General features: G+C 38.3%; 1 protein-coding gene across 20 annotated transcripts in view; it reads left to right on the forward strand.

The window, feature by feature from the left end:
- NFASC (neurofascin) overlaps window positions 1-26,245 on the forward strand; it is a 181,823-nt gene that overhangs the window by 11,406 nt on the left and 144,172 nt on the right. For 18 of the 20 annotated variants that reach the window (XM_081947819.1, XM_081947813.1, XM_081947807.1 and 15 more), the window contains exon 1: window positions 24,709-24,932. The exons of the other annotated variants lie outside the window; for them this stretch is intronic. The gene's annotated coding sequence lies outside the window, so the exon portion shown is untranslated. Of the gene's footprint in view, window positions 1-24,708; window positions 24,933-26,245 lie in introns of those variants that run through there. 20 annotated transcript variants of the gene reach the window in all.

Consider the following 26,245-nt stretch of genomic DNA (forward strand, 5'->3'; position numbering starts at 1 on the left):
GACTATGGGCTAGGGATAGGTGTCGGGGGGGGAGGGCTGGACAGATCTCTATCTCCCAGGTCTGTCTCTAGGGATAGAAACTCAAGCTAGTTAGCTACTTGGTCAAGATCCTCCATGGAGAGGGGAGGGGAATGATCAGCCCCCCCCCCCACAGCACCCTCTCAGGGAATCAGGGGACCTGGGGAGAGAATCCTGCCTAGAAGGGCCCCCCAGGGGTGACCTGAATCTGGAAGGGGAAGGGCTGATCCTACCCTGTAGGACCCGCTACCTCTCTGCCCTGGAAAAGATCCTTAAAAGAGCCCTGTGCCTCCTATCTTCATCCTTCTGGCAGGCACGGGAGGGGCAAGAGTCGGTTGAGGCCTTAAGCCTCCTGGAGAAGGCAGTGGGCCACTGCCTGGAAGAGGTACCCTCCCCCGGGGCATAGTGGGGAAGGGGTCCTATCCACCATCATGCTCTACTTACGGCCACTTCTCGTGCTTCCGCCCAAGCCATCCCTCACCTCCTCTTCAGTTTCAGCAGCCGATCTCTATCCCCTTTGAATTTGCCGTGTTTGCAGCCTCTGAGGCTGCCACGGCTTCTGGGGGGTTGTGCTGCCATTGTGCGCCTTCCCAGCTGCTTCCGCAGCTTTCCCTGCACCGAGGGCTTTGCGCTCTTCTCCATGTTCCCTCTGCTCACTCGTGCTTTGCTCAGGCTTTTAGAGGCTGTCGGGCTGGAAACCAGAGCCCATTAGTCTCTTCCAGTGCCGATCACGAGGCCTCCAGACTCCACGTGGTCACCGGCTAAAATGGCCACTGTAGCAGCGACCCAGCCATCAGAGCCTCCCAAATTTGAAAAAAACAAGCCCCAGGCAGCTGGAAAACTACAGCCACCAACGGGGAACTTACAAAAAAGGAGGACGTAGGGTCCCTGGAAGGCAGGAAGCCACGCTGGTTTGAGGAGGGTCCAGTAATGGATTTTCTTTCAGGAGTCAAGCTTTTTCAGTCTCTATGCTGGCCAGATTGAAACTGGAGTCAGGAGAGGAGCCCAGAGGCGTGGCTTCAGATTCAACTCAGTCTCGAGGCCAATTGGCTGTGACAATACCATCACTTGCCCATCCTGCAAACCCACTCTGGAAAATAATATATTAGACTTTTTTATTCTGTAATCAGAGAAAGTAGCAGAAACTCAAACCTTTCATAAGTGGAAATTTATTCTCATCAGGCATTTTTATCATATTGTTAAACATAAATTTGATATAGACTTCTGAATATCACTGAACAGTACAAATCCTAAACTGCCTCAGCAGCATAGCAAACAGCTTGAATTATCTGATGTATAGGGAAATGTGAGTCTACACCTACTGAAGAATTGGCTTTAGTTATTGTCACACTTTCTATATCCAGGTAACCAAAGCCAAACTAATATTTCTACATAAATGACAATCCACCTCAATATTAAGAGATGGAAACAGTGTGACTGCATTCATTCACCTTAACCTAACCAAGTTATTAAATGAATCTGCATTGACTTTCTTGTTTTCGTAATACAATATATTGATGTATAAATTAATTAATGGCACTGATGACACTATTTTGTGCATTGCCACAGAAAACAAATTCAGGTTAAACCTAATTGAGATTCCAATGTGGCATAAATGCAGCTGTCAGGTTTGCAACAGACCTGATTAAAAGTATTTTGTGAACAAAGATCATTTACTAGTTTTTATGCAGTACTAGTTGATAACCTGGCGTTGCCCGGGTATTTATAGATGTCGAAGCATTTGTCTGACTGGGAGCCATTGAGAAGGGCCTTTCTTCCCTCTATTCCCATGCCCATCATCCCTGCCCTCTCGGTTCCCCTCCCATGTGCTCCTCTTTTCAGCCCTGTCTACGATCCTGGGACTTTGCTCCAAATCCATCAGGTGCTTCCACATTGGTCCACTGGAGGGTGAATGTCACACTGACTTTCCAGAGGAAGCCGTTGAGGAACTGACATCACAAACAATTGCCACTCTAGGATGCTACACTCGCTCTCCTTAATGGCCCAGGCTTTTCCTTCCCTCTCCCATGACTTCACAAACAATTGCCCCCCCTCGCTATATATATATATATATATATATATATATATATATATATATATGTGTGTGTGTGTGTGTGTGTGTGTGTGTGTGTGTGTGTGTGTGTATGTGTATGTATATGTGTGTGTGTGTATATATATATATGTTGTATTTGTACTGATAAATAAATAAAGGGAGACTAGGATAGATCTATTTCGAGCTAATTAGCTCTCATCAGCTAGCCATACCCTTACTGGGATTAGAACCCGGGCTGTATATATCTTAGGCAGGAGTCTTAACCACTAAGCCACGGGTTCTCTTCCTTATCAGTTGAGCCAGGGAAATAAGTATATATTTGTGTTACAACCCCTGGTATGCCTAAATATGGGAGGAAGGGAGTGTGACCTTCCTCCCATATTTAGGCATACCAGGGGTTGTAACACAAATATATATATATATATATATATATATATATATATATATATATATATATATATATATATATATATATATATATATATATATATATATATATATATATATATATATATATATATATATATATATATATATATATATATATAATGTCACCGTGAAAGACCGAAATTGGTGAATGTCGACACATACCAATTTCGGTCTTTCACGGTGACATATATAACGAGTCAGCGTAACGCTTTAGTTTTGCTTTTCAATCCGCGGTCCTGGAAACTACTCGTTCTAACCGCGCAGGATCGCAGGTTTTTTAAAAAAAGAAGTCCGCGAATAGAAGACGCTTAAAAGGAAGCGAGGAGCCGAGGTATTAGGGTAAGGGTATTAGGGTAAGGGTGTCGAGAGGATAAGGACATACACCAAGCGACTATGTGAATGTCGACATTCACCGGTGAATGTCGACATTCACCAGATTTCGGACTTTCATTCACCGGTGAATGTCGACATTCACCAGATTTCGGACTTTCACAGTAACATATATATATGTGTGTGTGTGTGTGTGTGTGTGTGTGTGTGTGTGTGTGCGCGTGTGTGTGCACATGAGCGTGTGCTTGTGTATACATACATGCATACATACATACATACATACATACATACATACATACATACATACATATAAAGATCGACCTGAGCAATTGTTGTTGAATTAGGGAATGAAGATTTATACAATCTATAATGGAGTTAAGCAGGTGAGGAATTGTGGGGAGTTCTTTTTACTGTTAGTACTAATAAGATGATAACACAACTCAGCCCATAAGAGTTTAACTAAAATTCTTCTCACAAAGACATGGTTAAAGATGGCTGAATCTTAGAAAGCCTCTTCAGAATTACATTCATATAGAAAACAGGGTGTCAGAGACTTTCACACCTTGTTGCCAATTATCAAGTGATTTGGGGGAATGATGGCAATTATAGTAGCACATTCGCTCACACAGAGAGGGACTTCTCCGGGTGCCGTCCGCCAAACAGTGTCGGGGGGCGACATCCAGGAGCAGAGCCTTCTCTGTGATGGGCCCAGCCCTGTGGAATGACCTCCCCCGTGACATCAGGATTATTTCCGATCTCCGCTCCTTCCGTGTACAGTTGAAGACCCACCTCTTTCAATCATCCGGCCTGGCTCAACCGTAATCTTTTCATATTCCTCCTGACTGTCTTTTTTAAATTTTAAATTTTTATTGTATATTGGATTTTTTATTAGACGGGGCATGTTAATGGTTTTAATTTGTCTTAATGTTTTAATCTATTACCTCCTCCGTGCATGTATGTCTTTGTATATATGTATGTTTATATATGTCTTAGTGTACGCCGCCCCGAGTCCTGCCCGGAAAGGGAGCGGCTAATAAATCCAAATTTATTATTATTTATTATTATTATTATTATTAAAGGATTATAAGGATTGCACAATGACGGAATAGGCAGTCCCTGGGTCAACAGTAATGCCTGTGAGAGGGATTTAGGTGTCCTAGTGGACTACCACTTAAGTATGAGCTAGCAGGGTGCTGCAGCTACCAAAAAAGTCACTGCAGTCTTAGGTTGCATCAACAGAGAGATAGCATCAAGAACACAACAAGTGATAGCACCACTCTATATTGCACTAGAAAGGCCACACTTGGAATACTGCCCCCAATTCTGTTCACCTAGATACAAAAAAGATGCTGAAAACTTAGAAGAAGTACAGAGCAGGAAGCAAGATGATATGGGGTGTATCACTTCATGTTTCAGTTGGTTTATCTTCCTATCATTGTCATGGTTTCCCCAAGGAGCCCTGGGAATTGCCATTTTGTAAAGGCATTGACAATTCTATTTGAGGCCCTCAGAGTATTTTAATTGCTAGAACAACTTGAAATGAGCAATTTCAAGTTCATATGGTAAGCACATCTATGAGAAATTCAGAATGATTGTTGTATAACTTCCTGAAGTTAAAAAGAAAGCGCTAAATATTATCAAAAAGGGAAAACAATACTAGATTGTCGGTTAATTTCTTTAATTTATTTTGAAAGGGAGATAAAACTATTGGCATTTTACACTGTAGCTTGGATATTTTAAAATTGAGATTCTCAGTGAGACCTGCTATTTCTTAGCATTCATTCTTCAACTGTGAAAATAAATAATATTTTAAAGTATCTCCTTTTCTTTTGTGAAAATGGGAAGAAAAACAGAAAGGCACATAGCGTACAAGGAAAAAGTAAAGAAAACATTGGTACATAAATATTAACTCTTTCTTTCATATTTTTTGCAACAGGATCGGAAAACCAAAGACTCAAGTTGATAGCAATCTCCTGAAGAGCTATTTATTATGCTCTGAGCTGAGACACATCATGTGTCACTTTGTTGCTCCTTCTTGCCCAACCATTCATAATTATATCAAGTCATCTTGGGCATTTTTATGCAGGCAATCTAATTTGAGATGTAAATTTATGTCATTTAATATTCAGTGTATCATTTCTCTTTGATCTTATGTTGGCTCAACCAAACCAGCCCTTTCATCTATGACAAATTTACTGATACAAATGGAACTCAAGTATAACCCTGTAATTCAGTGTATTCGTATTTTTTTAAAATCTCTCCTCCCTCTACCAGAAATAGTTCAGGCAACAAATGCATGCACAGAAAATGACACCTTGTTAACAAAAGGCCTATACAATTTATTTAACCTTATTCAAAAAACAGGAATTTGAGAGAGATGATGAGCTTCCTCTGTAGGTTGCAAAAAACCTTACAAATTGACAGAAGAGGGAAGTCTGGGTTTTATTTGGACAAAAAACATAAAGGCATGATTATTTTTTTTGATAGAATGTGATTTCCAGGCTCCCTAGTGAATTTTAGTCTTAGAATTTTGCTTTTCAAAGAAAATAACCTCAGGATCTTTTGAAAAGCAATCTGTCGTTTTTAGAAGATTCTACCACTTGTGACATTAGTTGCACTCAGACCGAGTCTTTTACAAAGATCCAAATGCAGGTAGTCCTCAAGTTGAGCCCAAAATTTATGTTGTTAAGTGAAACATTTGTTAAGTGAGTTAGCCCCCTTTTATGGCTTTTCTTGCCAGAGTTGTTAAGTGAATCATTGCATTTGTGAAGTTATTAACACGGTGGTTAAGTGAATCTGGAATCCCCATTAATTTTGTTTGTCAGAAGGTCTCAAAAGGTGATCACATGATCCTGGGCCAATGCAACTATCATAAATATGAACCACTTGCCAAGCATTTGAATTTTGATCATGTGACCCTAGAGATGCTGCAACAGTTGTAAGTGTGAAAAACGGTAATAAGTCACATTTTTCAGTGCCTGCTGTAACTTTGAAAGGAAGTGTTGTAAGTTGAGGATTGCCTGTAACTATATGAACACACCTATATACCCATTTTCTCTGTTGCTGAGTTTTGTTATACTGAAATGTAATAAATGCAGTCAAATGATTACATTCTTTTGACATACACCCTTTATACCTATATGTGGAATAGGAGATAGAGAAAAAAGTGGGTTCCATAAGAAAAAACAAACATTCCTAAGCACCTTCAGTCTTAACATGACTTTTAGCAGTTACCCAGAATGCTGAAATCTTTCTATAATGTCTCTTCATAATACACTTCCAAAGTATCTGTGGCACCTGAGTAATACAACACTAACTCTTCCAGAAAACAGGCACCAGTAAATGACTTCTTGCAAAAGTGCATCCTCCAAATGTAACATGTTAATTGCTGATTATGTTGCTTGGAGGGGATGGGGAATTTTGATGGGAATATCTATGAGGCATTAGATTGGGGGAATGTGTAACCTGCTGTGAATTCTCCCTGTTCACCCCATAGCTAAATGTTCTGACCCCCCTCTTCCCCCGCCAACACAGACACACTCCAAGCCAAAGATACTTCACGAGGTTTATTGTACAGACAGACCGGTCCTTGGCAGCAATCCAACACAACTAGACCTTCAGAATCCTCCAGCACTGATACGCAATAGCAGCTATCCAGCCTGCCACGCTCACAAGACTGTACTCCCACAATAGTTCCTGCGTTGACTTCTGTAAAAGGGTGTGTGCACAAGCAGTCCTTTTATAGTCTGGAGAGGAGTCTAATTATCATCAGCTGAGCACAATTACCTCCAGTAACTGCGCAATTGCTCCTGACGCTGATTAGCGCGCTGGTAACGAGCATTCAATAACTCACTGCTGATGTCTGACTCGCTGTCCCGTGACTCCCCCCCACTGCTCCAAGGCATGACATCAGGAGCACCCTCCCTTTGGTTTTCACCACTGCTCCATGCCTCAGGCGCCTCCTGGTGGCCAACCAGCCTCTCTGATCCCTGCTCGGAGTCAGAACCCTGCCCAGGGTCCTCCACATCCTCCAGAGCCGACTCATAGGGACCCTCGCTGTCAGAGTCTGGTGGGAGCTCCAACGGCTCCTGCTGGGCCACAACAGCTAAATAAGTAGTATGCTATTCTGCTTTGAATAAAGAAATAAGATGAAATTAGTGATTAAAAAAAATGCCCAGAGTCGCCCCGTGTCAGATGGGTGGCCATGAAATTAAATTATTAAATAAAATAAAATAATTCAATTATAAGAGGGAAGGGGGCGAGAGAAAGAGAGAGATGATAATTTTGGAATAACTCAGATGTGAGAACAGGTGAATGCAGTCCTGCCAGTGTAAATGGATAATATGCTACATTTGGTGTTATTATGCCATTGGCATCACTGTAGTGTATTAACGGAGTTGACTTCATTCTATTGATGGTAACAAAGGTGACTGGCACTTAGTCAAGCCGAACTCTCTGTTATATATGGTACCACCATCTCCTAATGTTTTAGTTACACTGATTCTTTTGTAGAAAGTCAAGAGAACCGCCAATGTTCTCAGTGGTGCAGCATGGCTCTGCCGCAATAAAGATAAGTCTGTATATTCAACTGTATTCTCATGCCACTGTTTCAATTGCCTTGCTTTCAGATTTGCAGCAGGCTGGGTAACAAAAATGCTTCTTGTGAGCTCATTCGCTTGAGTCCTTGTGATGTGCATGTAAATATCTATAATGGAGTGAAAAATGAACCTTTGTAAGGGGCACCCATGAGGAAAATTGAAGCTTAGATGTAGTATACATGCTTTCCTTTTAGAGGTCTTGAATTCAGGCTCTAACTAGAATGGTACTGTAAATGCCATTAGTAGTGGAGACCCAGGTTTCAGATTCCCAAGTGAATATGCAGCCAGTTAAGTGACTTTAGCCTGTGGCTATCTCATACTCTGTTATTTCATGTATTTGTTCTGGAATTTGAAAAAAGAGGAAAGAGTGAAATATATATTCGTGAAAGAAAAGAAGAAAGGAAAAGAAAAGAAAAAAGGAAACAAAACAATAATATTGAGTCTGTTCCTTAAGCCTGCTGTATTATGCATACAAAAACCAAATTGATAGAACAGTTCCAATCTTATAATCCATATTTCCTTACCCAATGTCAAGTTCAGAGGTGGGTTTGGCCCGGTTCGGTTGAACCGGTAGTAGAATTCAGGTCTGGGTCGCAGAACCGGCAGCGCCCCAGGCCTGCCATTCCCCCCCCCGAACCGGTTCCCTCGCCATCACTGGGCTGCCGCCATTTTGGTTTTTAGTGACTACGCATGCGCAGTTCATTATAAATTGTTCTGTGCATGCACGAAGAACATTTTACATTGAATAGCACATGCAGCATGAGTTGCTCGTGGGTTGCAAACCGATAGTAAAACTGGCAGCACCCTAGCCCTGGTCAAGTTGTATTATATCTGCTCCCAGAATGGCAATACTATATGCTCCCCATTTCTTTTTAAAGCAATCTAGTTCTGAACAGTGGGACTTATTTGGGATCAGTCTTACTGCAGATTATATACACCAGAAAAACGTCATTCTTAAAATACACATATTGCAAGGGTGGAGTTCAATTTTTTTTATTCTTGCTTATGAGTTAAATATTGTTCTATATAAACAGCACCCCTATAAAGTGCCAAATATATGTCAGAATTTGTAGTCTTGGCAGGACAGAGGTTATAATCAAAGAACCTGTAGCTTTTTATGGAAATAGAAACGAGGGACTAGAAACAGCAAACAGATGGCTTGGAATTTAGGAGATGTTCTGGCTTAATTTGCTATATTTCTGGCACTAAGAATAAACAGTACTTTCATTTTCATCATTTTCATCCCCAAAAGGTAGCAATTTGAACATTTCGGCATTCTGACGAACTGATAATTATCACCAATTTTTTTAGAAGTAGGGGTCATCTACTTCATCCTTTCAATTCAATAAACGATCCTTAAATTATGAGATATTTAATATTTAACAATAATGATGGACATGAGATATATAATGCCAGCTGTTTTTGTTTCCCATATAGGATCTGAAGGAAACATATACAGTCATCTGTTAGTCTTAAAAGTTCATGTGACCTTTTGTGGTATTTTGTTTCTCAAATCCAAATACAATACAATACAATACAATAAGTCCTAGACTGAGATGGATAATTACATTAAACATCTGTGAACTGAGTTAGAGATCCCTACTGCATTTCACAGTTGGAGTCCATGTGAGTTGAGGACAAAGGGTGCCAATAACTGAGTTGCCCAAAGCCTTCTTTGCAGCCAGGTCAATTCACTTTATTAAAAAATCTTAGTCTATTTTGATTGTTCTGTGCCATCCTAGTCAGTGTGTTAATTGCCCTTTTGACTCTATTATCATCAGAGAAGTTGGTTTTTCTGTTTTCTATACAAGAAAAAAATAGCCATTCCTGGTTTTTTTCTAAAACATCTTTAAGTAATTAAAAATCAAATTATTTTCTTCATTAGTACATATACACATAGGTACATAAAATTCTACATATATTGTAAAGAAAAATGCCAATTAAAGAAGTTAAAAGAATTAGAGAGAAGAAAAGGAAAAAGGAAAAGAAAAGGGAGAAGAAAGGAGAGAAGTTTTTAAAGGCATCAAAGGAGTACAGTTTTAAATGATAATATTAGCCTCACTCTCATAGCAGCAAGGCAAAAACTGCATATGACTGTATTATCACTGTATACTAAGAAGAAATATTCTAGGCAGAGATCTAGGAGCTACTTAAAGGCGTTTTGAACCTTAGTAATTGTTGTCTTTCTCCAATTGGATTGTGCATTTTGTAGAAAAAGGCATATTGCTACTGTAAGCAGCAAGGCAAAGAAAAGGAGCACAATAACCAGTCCAAATATCAAAGCTCTTGTTCTTTGTTTCAACAATTTATTTAAAAAGCTGAGGTATAAGATTCAGATTATACTCTTTCACAAACATGCAATTAACAATGAAGTTTCTTAGTATTCTTTAAAGGCAGCATGACAGCCTTACAGACATCATTCTACCAGCTCACATCTGGCTGCTCAGACCTGGTATTAATCACATTGACTTAAATGGCATTATATTTCCCTATGGTTGTCTGAAAGATTTTATAATTACATGGGTCCTTGGAAAAGATTATTGTCATTTACAGCATATATAATGTAGCTTTAAAAAAAAAAAGAATTACAATAGTTGTAAAACATCAGCGTTTTCTGGAGAAAATCATTTCTTTTTCTAGGAAGGCCAATGCTGCGCCGTGCTCATTATCTGCAAATGCTTCTGACACATCATCTTGCAAATTCAAATTGCAAAGGATAATAACTTCTGTATCAGATGGGAGAATATTCTTCTGATTTGTCATTGGAACATACTTTATGATCTTTCTTTAATAAGTGGATATATTAGTGAAGCTTGAATTAGTCCATATGTCTTAACTTACCCCAGTTCTGGGTTGTACATATCCAGGTGACCGTTAGATGGGGGCATGGAGGCACATAAAGCTATGTGAGTTCTGCAGTCTAGATCTTTTAGTTGCATATCTAGAAAACTGACATGTTCATGAGGAAGATGACTATTTTAAACTATATGGTGTTGATGGTTCAAGTAAATTGCCTCAACATTTTTTCACCTTGACTCAACAGATACAATGTTAGTAGGGGTATAATATGCATATAGATAAGCCAACCATCTACCAATATTTTGATGTATGTATACATATAAATATACATACTCTGTCATCATCTCCCCAATATACAACAGATACCAACTTTGTTATTACGGAAAAAAATAAAATCTGTCTTTCCTCTGAGGCATTTGGGACCAGTTAGGAGGAGTCCCCTCTTGGTTGTTTCATCATTGTGTTTGGTCACTCGTTTATTATTTTATAATATTATTTGGTATGTTTTATTGTAATGCGGTTCCTTTGGTTGGTTGTTTTTGCTCTACAGCACTCAGAATCACACTTTGAATTAGGTGGCCATATAAATCTGAATGGATGAATGAATGAATAAAGTGCTTAAAATAACAAAGAATGATTTTAGATATACTAGTATATAACCACAATCTTATAAAGTAGCACAGAGTACAGTTGTGAGTGAAAAAGCCTTATTCATTGTGATCTGAAACAGGTGCTTGTCACTTCACAAATGTAACAATAACTTGCCATCATCTTTATAAAGTAGACTAAATACAGGAAGTCCAAACCACTTCCCTAACAAGTGTCTCCCCCCCCACCCCATTTTCTTAAGTGTCTTTCTGAATTCTTGGCTTTTGGGAGCACTAACTACAACTCCAATTATGACAACACATTTTGTGATGCAGTGGTGCTCACCATCACTAGGCTGTGATCACAGTAGTTGGCCACAAACAGTTGTCAAAGATAACATCTCTCCAAGTGCCTTCTAAGCTCTGCCAATTGGAATTGGAGTCGGAAGCCATGGAACATGGGTTCTGTGACTTTTTGCCAGTTCTTCTGGTCACCCAGCATGCAAGCAACCCTTTTTTATAAGGTAAGAGAAGGCAACTACTCAGATGTTGAGATGCTCCCCTTATGCTTACGGCAAACAGTGTACGAGGAAAAGTTATTCTGGGTGTGTGGGTCGTCCAATGAAATCCAAGCAGATGATGCAGGACTGTGCTTTTGCCACCCATGAAAGAGCTTCCTTTGCCTGTACTACACTATGATGTAAGTCACCCTATCACTAGATGTTGTTAATCCCCAAATTTCTAGTGAAAATGTGCTTCTGTCATTTGATATAATGTTAATGTTTATTCCTTTTTAAAAATATATATTTTTGTTTACATGTAAATATATTGAATACAGTGTAATTGTCCTGGTGTTGCACTTGCCATGAAACAAAGGTAAAAACAAAATAACATATATACTATTTTAAACAGTGCTAGTAGTGTTATATAATTATTTCTGACCATCATATTCTAGAATGTCAATTTATCTATCATTCTAATACCTACATTCTAATACCTACATAGTATCTCTTTCCATGTCCACCTAACCTGATTCTTTCGTATTCCGACTTCTACCTCGTGTTTCTAACCATTGATAGAATCTATTCCATGTAGCATAGTATTCTGTATCTCCTTTATCTTTTATTTTTAGCTTTAGTTCTGTCCATTTCCGCACAGACTACTTTCTTTCTTATTGTCTCCTTCTCTGAAGGGGTGTATATTCCTTCACCCATAGAGTATATGTGTCATCTTAAAAAGATATATACTACACAGTAGCCATAATACAAGAAAAAGAATCTACAATCTACTGGCAGCATGTAGTTCCAGCTCCTTGCAGTTTCCTAGAAGATCAAATCTCATATATTTTCCAGCAAACTATTGGATACAGCTACATGAAACAAATGAAAAAGTAATAGGATTGATGCATTATGTCTTTAACAGGGTCTTTTATTAACTCAGCACATCCCCAATATATCCCCTTCTTATTAAGAGATCTTTTGAAAAAGAATAACGGTTCCCCCTAGTAATAAAATTCTCCCTTGCAATAAAACTGAATACAGTTATTTTGATTATTTTTTAAAATTCATTTCATTTAGAACACCAATTAATGGGTAAGAAGTACGTTCCCTCTTTTTCAATTAATCACTGGGGTTTGGAAGATATTTTTGTCTTAATGGTTTCAAGCAAGCATCTGAAATCAATGGAAGGAAAGAGATGTTCAGAATCAAGAATTTATTTCTTGGTTCTTGGACTATGCTGCCTTTGTTTTTTGCTTTACCTTTTATTTTTCTCCTTTGATCCTTCCATTATACTCAGATTCATTGCTTCAAATCTGTTCCTTCTCTGCATAGCCTCTTGACTGATCATCATCTTTTAGACTAATCACTTTGTAAGATTAATATAGGGTGATATTTTTTTCATATTCATATATTGCTGTTAATAAGTGTATTCATATTATACAATTAAAAGTTGTATTTATTGATTTCTTTAGGCTGGGTTGTAATTTACTTATCATATATTATAGGAAGTCTTAAAATATGTTTTTATTTTGTTTTTATCCACCCTGTGAATGGATACGAAACTCCCTCTCATTAAAAGTACACCGTATCTCCAGATTTGTGTTTCTCCTTGGAACTGGATCTCTGAAGTAAGAGTTATCATTTGGAAAAAGATCTTTTCTAAGAGTCAGGCATGATATGCTTGTGACTCTTCATATTATTATTTGAGATACTACTAAGATGGCCAACAGCTCCTTCAGCAGCAAGTTTTTTTTTTACTGTACCTTTATGTCCTTCCAAAACAGCAAAGGCTCCAGGGAAAGAATTTCAAATTTAGTTTCCTCTTGCTCCTATATGAATTGTTGCTCTAATGTCTGTGAAGTCGCCAGGTAGAAGGGCAGGGTAGCTAGTGTCTGGGCTACTAATCCATTGGATGGCTGCTTGTTAAATAACAGCTTTGCTTTTGAAATGTTCTAGACATTACAGACATTTACAATCTTTGCAGGCCAGTAAAGCAAAAGAAAGCTGAAGGAAGATCATAAGCAGTCATGCTTTCAATGAGCAACTCCTTTGCTTAACAACTGAATCACTGGTCCCAATTGCAGTTGCTAAATGAGAATTATGTGCAATCAGTGCAGGTTATTTTTCTTTCCTTTTGAGAAGGAAAGAGGGAAGGTTCTTTTTTGGTGGAAAGAATAATAATTGATTTTGAAAGGATCTGCGAGGGTAGCAATAAATATGAAATTGGGGAAACAGAATTCATTGGAAAACAAATTATTGATTGACTTAATATGAAGACCCACCTGTCTGCTGTGAACTCAGCTCGTGCCCTTAGGAGGTCAGTTTTCTCTGTTGAAAACAGCTTATCTTTCAAAGACTTAAAAGAAATGAAAGTCATTGTGTTCTGATTCTTTTGATCCTAGCAGCGACATTTAAAGTTGTTTACTATGAAATTAGGTTCCACTTATTATACCTGCCTAATAAATGGGACTTTCTTAAACTAGCGATGGAAGATTGTAATGGAATAGGTTTGATTAAACAGATGGAAAAGAATCAACACCCTCACCTTAGGAGGCATTAGTGTCCTTTGCAACATGTGGAGTAGGAGTCAGATTTATAAAGCCTAGAATTATATGTGTTCTCCACATGCAGACTATGAAACAGAACCCATGCAAGTCCTCTGTAAGCGTGCCACCCATTTGTTTTTCTTTCTCCCTTCCTCTGTCTTTCAAGTGCTATATTGTAAAAGCTACATCACAGCAATAGCACTTAGACTTATATAGCGCCCCATAGTGCTTTATAGCACTGTCTGGGTTGTTAGCATTCTGGAATTTACCTTAAGCAGCAGTTATCCCTGTGATGTCATAATCTTTCCACTTCTTTTGCCATTGTGTTAGCATGTGCTAAAGAGCTGAATTGGTGAAGCAGAAATTTTATGTTGTCTCCAGTGTATTAAGATTAACAATGGGGGAGGCAAGGGAAGCATTTTAAAATGGAAGATGAATAAAAATTGATGGTTTGAAGGGCACCCATTAATCTTTTAAACATAATTATGTGACAAGGATTTCAGAGATAGTCATTAAGTTCTTCTAAATGGCTATCTAGAAATCTTTTCCAAGAACAGTCTTTACAGAACAGAATAATGATTACCTGGTCAATTTCTATAATTTTCTATGAAATTAGAATATTTACTTTTTCAGAAATTAGATATAAATAGAGAGGACTCCAGAACTTTAAAAGTAGTGAGACTGGGAGTTCTAATCCCATTTTAGGCATGGAAGCCAGCTGGGTGCTTTTGGGCCAGTCATTCTCTCTTAGCCCAACCCACTTCATTGTGTTGTTGTGTGGAAAATAAGAAGGTAAGAGTTATTTATAAAAATAATAAAGGCAAGACTTAAAAAAAATATCTAAAGGTAGTTGGAGGTTGCCTCTTGCAAATACATCTATTGTGTACTGTTGACTCCCTCCCACTGTTGCCATGTTGGAAGCCATTAAGAAACAGAAATACATCCTTTCCAGTATAATCAGAAGTTAACAATTAATTTTTAATGCTAATTGGACCTTTGGTAAAAGATCTGTGCATTTTTGAACAGTTACATTATTAGTCTTTGAGTCAATTAGGGCTACCAGAACTGAGTTGCAGGAAACTATTTGCAGCTATTCAGAGCTTTGCCACCCAGACCTTAGTTTCGAGAATGCAGAATTTTCATAAGATACAAAATATTCAAAATTCATGTAATTTATGCTGGGTCTTACCATTTTAAATATTTGAGGAATCCCACATTAGAACAGCTTGATTTTTCAGGCTAGGATTGTGTTAAAACTGGCTTTCAGTAACAATATCTGTCCCATATTGTTTTGGGAAGGCTATGCTCGTATGTAAGAATTAGTGAGCAGACTCTGGTCGTTCCTACGAGTCAATCTTCAGCAAAGCATTTCTTTCTTTTTTTTTTAACAAAATTTTTTATTGGTTTTTCAACATTTATAGGGAAAAGGGTAAATGGACAGGTATACAAATTTTGGCAGTTGCAAAATGTGACAGGCGCCCCTCTCTCCATACTCATAGTATACATTTATATATAATGCATTGGTATATAATTGATTACAATCAGCATATTAGTTCTATTACTAAATTCAATCAGATTAGACATTACAGTATAAAATCCAGATATAATTCCATTATCACTTTCGGTCAGTTTATAATAATATGATTTTCTTGTTTATTTTTGTGATCTGAGTCTTCTTGCTATTGCCCCATCTCCCTCCACTGGCAGAGCTCTGGCCCCTCCCGTGTCCTGCGTGTCCGCTGTAGTGTCTCGTGTTTTTTCTAGGAGTGTTTTGTTTTTTTCCATAAAGGCCTGCGCCTCTATGGGTGAATTGATTCTAATTCTTGTCTCCTCCCAGAATATCAGCATACCTTCAGGCATCAACCATCTAAACCACACCCCTTTCTGGTATAATTTATTCGCTAATTGCGAATAATTCTTCCTTTTTTCTCTAATCTTCTTAGGGATCTGCTTCAGAATGGTTATCTCCATATCATGGTATGTCAATGCTTGCCCCCTTTGTACACCCAGAATTTCATCTCTTGTGCTTTTTCTAAGAAATTTAATGTGAACCTCCCTGGGTACATTGTGTGTTCTAGCATAAGCTGAGTTCACTCTATAAACCAGGTCTATATCCCACCCCATCTGTTGTTTTTCTTTGTGTGTGTAGTCAGCCAGGATGTTTATCATGATGTCCCTTATGTTTTCTCCATCTTCTTCTATAACATTTTGAAATCTAAGGTAATAGGACATTCTCTCAAATTCTATTTTCATCTGTTGGATGTCAAGATCTTTGTTCCCTTTCTGCACAGCTTCTACCCCCCCCCCCCTCACCTCCTCCACCCCCCCTTCCACAAGATTCAGTCTTTGTGAGTTCTTATATATTTGGGCTTGATTTTCTTTAATTTCATCTTTCATTTCCCTTAGCTGTTTCTTGATTTCCTCCTGGCCCTGTAAAATTTGTTGAAGCATTTGTTGAAAGTCCATCTCTGTAGTCTTAGGTTGCATCAGTTCTGTTATCTTTGACTGTGTGGCTGGACTGGATGTTGCGGATGTTGGAGCAGAAGTGGCAAAGCCAGGTTTTCCAGGAGGGGGTCTTTTGGATGCCATCCTTTATAACGTTAGAAGTTCAGTCCAAATATAAGATAAACAGTTAGAAAAGAAGGGTAGCCAGGTGAATCCGGGAGCAGAAGAACCAGGCAGAAGAGAATCTCTCCAATAAGTCTGGCAATAGATAGAAAATTTCCCCTAGAAAGTTTAAAAAATACCAATCCACAAGAGATTCCTCTGGGAGACACGGAGACAAAGACCGGAAGCCTGAATTTTAAAGGTGGAGTCAGGTTTCACAGTTCATAAAGACAACGGAAGTGTGCCATCTTGCCCTGCCAGTTTTGGGCACAGAGGCATAACAAAGTTTTAAAAAGTTCCAAAAGTCCTCAAATCACAGTAATATGTAGAATTAAATTGAAAAGAAAATCATCTCAGCCTGGGTGAGGCTTCATTCGTTGGCTCTCCCCCCTCCTCCTTCCCCGGGGGCTGAGAGCAAAATTGTTCCTCGCCGCTTGTCCAAGGGGGAGGGGAAACCCCCTCCCTCCAGCCGCACCTCCAAAATGCTCTGAAAGTTATTTTAAAGTTTTAAAAAGCTGAGTAATTCTTCATGCAGAATAGGGAATGAAGAGAGAAGCAACCTCACCGCACTGCAGCTGCTTCCTTCTATTGTTGCATTCTCCAGTCGGCTTATAGCGAGGCGCGAGGCGCAGGAACGCGAAGCGCCCTCCGAGCTTGCTCCCCGGTGCCTTGGGCGCGCGCGAGACCTCCCGCCGGCCGCCGCCGCTGCAGGAGTCCTCCGCGATGCCGCCCCTCCGGCAGGACCCCTCTGCGGGGTGTCCTGTGCCCCCCAAGGAGTGGGGAAGCCCACCGGGGAGCCGGAGCGGGCAAAGAGCTGCCCGTCGCCGCCGGAACCGGAACTCAGCAAAGCATTTCTTACAGGGAAGCAAGTAAGGAGTCTCTCATTCTTCCTCCAGCTAAACAAAGGAGCTGCCTCATTCCTTTTTCTCACTTGCCTCCAGTGTGATAGAGAGTGAGACGTTGCAGGCTGAGGTGTGTGCAAGATGTTAGAAAAAGATGGAAAGATTGCTAAGAAATAAATATTTTCCTCAGAAAATCAAATGTCACTTTGTTTTGATTATCATTATTTTGTGCCCAATCTACATCCTCAATTTGTACATGACTGGTTCAATTTGTAATTCTCTCAGATCAGCACCAAGAAACTTGACGGGGGTGTTTCAGAATTTAAAATCTGTTTATCTCTGAGTCACTTGGGTGCCTAATAATTTGAGATTTAGAGTATTTTAATGTTAACATATATTTTCTAGTCATATACTTGAGATCTTTGACAAATGGCTTTCAGGTCTCACAAGTCAAAAGACAAAATTCTTGTACTGCACCAAGAACAAAATAAGATGTTTTAATACCACTTTATAATGCCTTGGTAAGGCCACACTTGGAATACTGCATTCAGTTCTGGTCGCCACGATGTAAAAAAGATGTGGAGACTCTAGAAAGAGTGCAGAGAAGAGCAACAAAGATGATTAGGGGACTGGAGACTAAAACATATGAAGAACGGTTGCAGGAACTGGGTATGTTTAGCTTAAGAGAAAGAAGGACTAGGGGAGACATGATAGCATTGTTCCAATATCTCAGAGGTTGCCACAAAGAAGAGGGAGTCAAACTATTCTCCAAAGCACCTGAGGGTAGAACAAGAAGCAATGGGTGGAAACTAATCAAGGAGAGAAGCAACTTAGAACTGAGGAGAAATTTCCTGACAGTGAGAACAATTAATCAGTGGAACAGCTTGCCTCCAGAAGTTGTGAATGCCCCAACACTGGAAGTCTTTAAGAAGATGTTGGATAGCTATTTGTCTGAAACGGTATAGGGTTTCCTGCCTAGGCAGGGGGTTGGACTAGAAGACCTCCAAGGTCCCTTCCAACTCTACTATTGTATTGTATTGTATTGTATTGTATTGTATTGTATGAGTGGAAAACCTCAGATCCCATCTAGGTATGGTTAAGTCAACGACCAGCTATTGGCTAATTTATATAATGCTCTTGTTAGGCTCATCTTGCTGATTTTTCATTCCTGTTATTTTTGGAGAGCTCTCCTTTCATTTTGAAGGGGGAAGGGAGAACACGGGCAAATACATTAGTTTCTTCACACACACACTCTCTCTCTCTCTCTTCATGATTAGATAGTGACTATGTATACTGAAGATTTTTTTTCTTCCCATGGAAAGCAATTTGAGAGAAATACAAGTGAAACCCATCCCTACTTCTTCTCACTTATACAATTTTACAATTATTTTTTTTAAAAGTTGAAATACAGTGTAATTGTGTTGAGGTCTACTGATAACCTCTTTCCAGTTTTCCACTTTAATTAAACTGAACACTTTATTGAAATAAATTACAGTGTGTGCTGATCACAGCAGGTGTATCCTTTATTATTGTTTACATTAAAAAGATTTCCCCTTATTAAAATGTTGATTGTATGAACTTGACCTCTCAATGCATCCGATAAATTGGAAGCATTTAAATAAAGGAACTTGCCTTGATTGTATTGGGCACTACTGCTCAAGGCTGAAATGTCACTTGTGATTGACTATATTTTTACACAATCAATAAATCTGCAGTTCTTTTTCCTGCCTCTTGTTGGTTTCCATAGATACAGATGAGAAGTGACAGGTTCTTGTGGTCTGCATTGACCCTATTCTGACCTTTTGCTCCTGGACTTCCTTATTGGAGGATATGTGTATGCTGCTGTTTGTACTTCCACCCCTTTCCTAACATTTTTTAGTGGTGAAACCTTTCGTTAGATTCTAAAAGGGATAGAATGGTGTTTCCTTGATTTTATTTCATGCAGTAACTTTACTAGTTTATCTGACTTCTTTGAGATGAGTATTATGGTATGTTCAGATAGTGAAAGGTAGGATTGTAATAATTTGATGCTGATATCTAAGTGGATATTTTGCAATGGAACACTAACATTAGGATAGTGCTTTTATTAATATTTTTTTAAGATTTGTGTCACAAGTCCACAATTCTACTTGCTATGTTCACCAAGATAGTTATTATATTGCCCTCTAAGAAGTTCAATGAGAAGAATTGCAACCTTTGGTTGAATGGTGCTGAAAGCATAATGAAATAAAAGAATCAAGCCATACTTTGCCATATTTCATGTCCAAGCCGGAAAAAAAAGTTGTATGAGAAAAGAGCAATGAAGATGTTACCTAGTTTGGGTAAGAAAACGTCTGCAAGAAAATCACCAAGCTCAGAGATCACCAAGGGTCCTTCATTTTAATCCTGAGCTGCAAATATTCGCCTTTAAAGTTGGGGTTATAATTTACCGTGGGCTGCTAAGTCATTTCAAAGTGTTGTTTTTGGAGCTCAGGATGGTAAACCTCTTCTAACTGGACTAAACAACTGGGATTGTCCCTGACCTTAGAGGGAGGTAGAATTTGAGGTAGAAAAACAAGAGAAGATGCAGAGGGTTCTTTGGTTTTTATGTTGTGGATTTCGAATATAGTAAGCCACCGAGAATCACCTGTGATTTAATAAACAAAAAAATCCTGGTTCTGTCAAAATAATCCTTCAGTCATTCCAAATCAAAACTTTAGAGAGACTCACTCTACTATCCTTGTAAAAATTACTAAAATGGCAAAAACATGTGAAATTCTAAGATGAAGTACAAGAACCTAGCGCCTCTGAAGAAATAAATTATCTGGTAGGATAATTCCCAAAGGTTCTACTGCTAGTCTCTTTGGCCTTTAAGATGGAAAATGAAAACTATTTTCTATTTCTGAACTGGAGAGTTCAAAAAACCTTTGTTTAAATAAAAAAGGTCACCATGGAATTTATTCCATTGATTTTCTTGATTTATTTTGTGAATCATTTGTATAATTGTTTTCTTTAGGTATATATAGGTATAGTAGTTTCCAGAATATGTAATATCCCTCTTTAGAGGAAAGCAAAAAGTTATTAGGAAAATCAAGCTGTATGACCATCATGCCTAAATTCTCCAAGAAAATACATGTTCAGGGAAGTGTTGTTTTCCTTCTTCTGCTCTTATGTTTTCTAGGATAAAATCTTTAAGTAATGTTTTCACTATCTTTGGGCTTCTCATCTGTTTAGGCCACAGCCCTTTGTTTCTACGTTTTCTTGCCTCACCATATCTATGTTGTGGCTGGATTTATTTGTGGTATTAAGCAGACTGCTTTGTTTGGTTTGGGATTATACTTGCCATTGTGGTTTATAAATGCAGTCTGTGGTTTAACATGTTTTGGGAACCCAAATGCTGGTTAAATGTATCACATGAAGCCAAAAAGTGCCTTATTTTGTTTGATTTAGGCATCTAGTTATGACTTATTCATCAAACTATGATGAAAAGATTTAGTATAATGTGTGAACCATCTTAGATTAATGGGAGAACAAAGTTTCTGGACTTTCACTAGTTGTGCGGAAGACAACTTTTCGGCATATCTAATATGATTACAGCTGCTGAAAATGTCCTCTTCTGTGTAATTATGCAGAAGCTGCCTCCTCTTCTAAATCTGGCCATCTCTATTAGCACACACTTCATTTTTGTCAATATATTTAGTTCTTCTAACATCATGGTATGAATGCTAATATAAGACTATCATACAATGGAATTCATGGAGTATCATACAATGGAATTCATAGTGGTGACTTAATTTCAAGATATCAAGTATAATCAAGTTCTTTAAAAATTATTTAAAAATTAAGAGAAACTACTTATGTGAGACTAAAGTCTGAGTGAGCTTCATGGCTAAAGTAGGATTAAAATTTACAATCTCTAACATGTACCTTTACCACTAAACTAAATTGTGTGTTTTATCCATCATATTTGTCCTATTCCCAACAGTATTTCATTTGCTGGGTAGATTTGTTGTGTGTGTGGGAGGGGGGAGGACAGACAAAAATGTAATAATTGTAGATAAAATGGCAACCTCTTAAATTTGGAAAATTAGAGTGATTGGAAAGTCTTCTGTGGTAATTCTTAAAAAGCCTTGCAAAGATCCAGACCATTGTAAATTTCATCACTAATATCAGGGGAATTCCATTTGGGCTATATGTTCCTGCTGGGAAGCAATTATTCTTTCATTACCTCTTAATGCTGTCACTGTTCTGTATGGGTATCTGGGTTAACCCCTTAGCCAACTTGTCTATAGAAATATTCTAACACTGGAGTATTGCAAATCTCTCAAAATATCCCCCAATCAGTATTGCCAGCAATGCAGTAAGTGAATCAGCAGAACAGCTACAGCACTGGAAAGCATTACAAAAGAAGCTGGTGAGTCGTTTTCTATATGTTCTTGTCCAAGATCTTTTGGAATTCAATCATCTGGCTGAATAAGCTATTTTAGTTCTATGTTGAAGATAAAGAACCAGCCTCAAAGTGTAGCTGCATTACACTGATTTCATAGCACGGAAATCAGTGGGTAAATAATAGATTCATTCTACAGGAGAAAGCTATGAGCAATTGCCTGGAAAGGAAGTTGTATCTTTGGTTGGACTGGAGTTACAAAATTAGTTTTTCTAAAAAGCAAAATTAATAAAAAATGTAAATAACTTCAATCTGCAAATCATCTCAAATTTAAAGAGTTTTATGCTAACTGAGAACTAATATTGCTTCCTTGTTATGCAATCTCTGTGCAAAAACAAAACCTAGAGATTTGTAAATAAGCAGCTTATTCTAAAAATGAATTCTCTTTGTGCATAGGCCACATAAGGCATGCTTTGGACATCCTTCAAGGGAAACCATGGAGAGGGAGACCATGAGGTAATATCTCCTCCACATCCTAGTTTTAATTCAAATTTCCATATATACAATTTGATACAATTTGTATTTCATGTTGGCATTATTTGGCACTGGAGATGAGAGATTTAATGCTCTTAGTTGCTGGCTACCTCAAACATTGCATTTATTTCACTTTTTAAAAGATTCATAGCAATAAAGTTGCAGCTACTTTGTTTTTTGATATTGTTTTGTGGCTATAACATAGTCATCTGAAAAATTAGTCTTAATGATTATGTTGGAAATCACGGTATCCTTGATAATGCTTGATAATACAAAACACATTTTATGCTTTTTTGTGTTTGTTTTTGAACTTCACTATCATCAAATGGGTAATCATTCAGAACTCAGAATAAAGCAGGATCAATCCTGGTTTGTGTTGGGATGATATACTACCAGGAATTCCCAGAGTGGTGGGTACACTGGAAAAATTTAATAAACAGAAGGAGGCAGTGGCAAATCTATGTAATAAAATTACATAGACATATTTACAAAGTGATCAATAGCTCACTTTTAATGAGTCCTTTTAAGCATCAGAAATAAGAATTGGTAGATTTCAGATTGAATTATCTCTGTTATCAGAAATTCATGCAATATTCTACAATATCAAATAATTATTTTTTTTTTAAAAAAAAGCATGGCTAGGTGCCATCTAAACTTAGGAGACTGCCACCAGTATAAGAATCCAGTTTCAGACTGTACTCTAATGCAGGGGTCTCTAACCTTGGCAACTTTAAGAATTGTAGACTTCAACTCCCAGAATTGCTCTGGGAGTTTTACTAGCTGAGGAATTCTGGGAGTTGAAGTCCACAAGCTTCACTGGCTGAGGAATTCTGGGAGTTGAAGTCCACAAGTCTTAAAGTTGCCAAGGTTGGAAACCGTTGCTCTAATGTTAAAGTGCATCTTAGGTTCCAGTTTTAATGTTGGATTCTGTATTGATCAGTGTTGACAGTATGAGTTAGGTGAAACAATATTTGATTAGGTTCAAACACTGAATCATGGATTATAAAATAAGCCAGAAGCAAACGTAACTCTTGCTGGGCTGAGAAACATGCTTAACATACTCAGACCAGGGTAAAATTAAATACTATCCTTTCCAATGACACTTACATTTAATTCAAGTTAAATATGGTTATATGATTAGTCTTCAATAACTGTATGTGTTTAATATCTTGCACTTTGACATATTAACATCTACAATTGTTGATAGTTTTTAGAGGTTCTGAATTTCACATTTAAGGCTTCGAAGGGCATATGTGGCTTTCCATCCTTAGTTTTTGCACCTCAGCACCATCTCTAAATCATTCTGTACATCACAACACAATATATGAAGCAAACTAGTATATGGCAACTTTCTTTATTCAAATTCAACTTTTGTTTGTCCCCTTGATGAATCGATAGTCCTCCTATCTGTCTTCTTAGAACTGACCCTCGACTTCGGTGTATTTCTAGAAGAACTAGCTCCTCTTTCAGTCTTCTTAGTCCTGTAAATAAAACTAAGTTCCAGGGCATTCAATAACATAAGAACAAATACATGGCAGGATGCCAGAAGTCAGGATGTTGTATTAGGGATGTGGAATTATGTTAATAATAAATTGCATCTGCCTACAGTAATTGAAGATAAACAAAGACCAATAGGAAAGCATCTTATTGTAGGCCAATCCAATAGATCTGTGTCCTAGAATGGGAGGGCATAGAAGAAGAAAAATACACAGAATATTAGCTGATTGAATCTGCACTTAAATTTCTGCTTTGAAAGTTTAAGGTAAACATGTACAATAGGAGGCATTCAGGACTCCATTCAACCTCCTTAAAGCCTTGGTTTACTCTTATGCTATTCAATTAAACTTAAATCCATCAGGTTTTATCCTGGGATTATACTTTGCGCCTTGTTCCTTCCCACTTTTAGGATTGCAAACCCTGATATACTCATTAAAGTTTCTGAGTCATGTAGGTCCTGAAAAAAGTTCTACTCAACTGTCTTCTAGGTTGTGCTAGCTCACAACACTTGAGCCATCCCTACCTGGCAAAGGCAAAAGAACTGTATTTTCATGCACGTTTTTGCTTCTGAAAAGCTACCCTGGGAGAAAGGAGAATGAGAACTTCCCCCTTTTCACTTGGACTCCCTATTCTCATTGTGTATTTTGTGTTGTTTCACAAGCAGAAATGGTACAAAAAGAGACAGCATCTTTGGAAACAACAGAACACAGGCCTGTCATACAAGGGCCTGGGGCTTGCACTATGCAGAACATGGAGCCTCTCCCTGGCTGGCACTCTGAACTGTTTTCAACAGCTTTGGGGGAGAAGCATAGAGTGGGCAGTGTCTGGAACTACAGCTTCTGCATTATTCACGAGGGGAATCCACAGAGAGGGGAGGGAGGAGGACTAAACAAGAAGAGAGTGGAGCAGCGTGGCAGCATGTGCCCTCCCATTTGCTGTGGCTTGGTGGACTTGAGATAATGAGCCTCTATGTAAGCCACAGAGGAGGAGGGCTGGCCCGGAAAGGGTAGGTTTTCTGCAGCAGTTAGATGGCATCTATCTTTTGACCCTGGAAAAAGGTCTGCTTAGTTTTCTCAGCTGTGGAAGGCCAGAGGTCTGCTTCCTTGGAAACTGTGACAGACAGTTTTGTGCACCCAACTGAGCAATTTGGATGTTTCCTGGATTTTTGCAGCCATGACCAAAACATCCCAGGCCTTGCATGAAAGACCTTCTCATTTCAGATAAAGGTGACTGAGAGATGATTGAACACCAGTCCTGGAAGGGGAGGGAGGGAGAAGGGGAAATTGTTTAAGTGTAAAGGGTGATAAAGGTAGGTCTGCTTGCTTATTTAATACTGACAGAGGGATGGAATGGGCAGGAATAGTTATTATAAGCTGCTAGAGTAAAGTCATCTACAAGTGTATAACTAACTGTGTAGTCAAAACTCTCTATGCCATAAATCCTTTGTAAAATGATGGTGCAATATAGAGTCAAGCCCTCTGTTTCTGCCTAAGAAAACAACAGCTCTTGGCTCTGCTTTTGTAACAACAGATTTAGCAATGCAAAGGACTGGCAGATCTTTTTTGTATCATATCCCCATTTTACTTCCTGACTTCATTTGCAGTACATTGCATTCTACTTTGGCACTTCAAGCAGCACCAATCTATCTCCCTCAAGCCCTTGTCCTTATCCCCCGCCCCTATTGATTGAACGTCTCAGTCCGTGGAAGTTTCATATCCATCTATTTTAATTCCACGCAATTTAAAGAGATGGGGATGAAAGACATTGGGCTTTTCTTGTCAGCTTATGGAAAACAACCAATTTCCAAATAAACATGTTTTTGGGATGTTTTGATTCTCAATTTATATCTTGAAAGGTACCCAGGCTATTGATTAATACATGATACTAACTGATGAGATTTGAACTTTGGAATAGAAATGTTGGAAGCTCTCTTCTCCATTTGTAGTAGAAAGGTTGAGAGGATTAGTAGTGTGCGTTTGTTTTTTAAAAATCTCCAGTAATCGCTTTTGCTCTTTTAAAAAAAAACCTTTGAGTTCCAAATACTGTATCCTTCTTAAAATTCAATATATAATCTATACTTTTGCTTGTGCAAACTTAAAGTAGCGTCTTTATACTCTGCTCATTTGTATTTGCTAATTTTTAGAAATTGTTTACTTTTGATTGTGTTTGTTTTCCCCTACTGTTATTAGCTGCTGTGAGATTTTTGAAAGAAAACTGGGTCAGCTCAAATGAACCAGTATTTCTAAATGTGGAGACATTTATTTCAAGAAAGAAGCTTCCAGGGTGGAACGTTTTTTCCATTTTTATAAAGGAATTGGTTTATAAAATGATTAGTAATGTAATGAATGGAAGAGTCAATTTTAAAGTATTTTATTCAGGGCATTGTCATTGAGGAACAAACTTACATGACTTACCATAGTCTTTAAATTTAAAGACAAAGTGGCTTACTTTGACTACTTTATTTAAAAATTTGTATTAGTGAAGTAGCATTTATTGCTTGAAAATGTTACATTTGATCCTTATTTGTTTTAACCATCAA

This window comes from Natrix helvetica (assembly GCF_964273705.1).
Source record: "Natrix helvetica genome assembly, chromosome: 3".
Lineage (NCBI taxonomy): Eukaryota > Metazoa > Chordata > Lepidosauria > Squamata > Natricidae > Natrix > Natrix helvetica.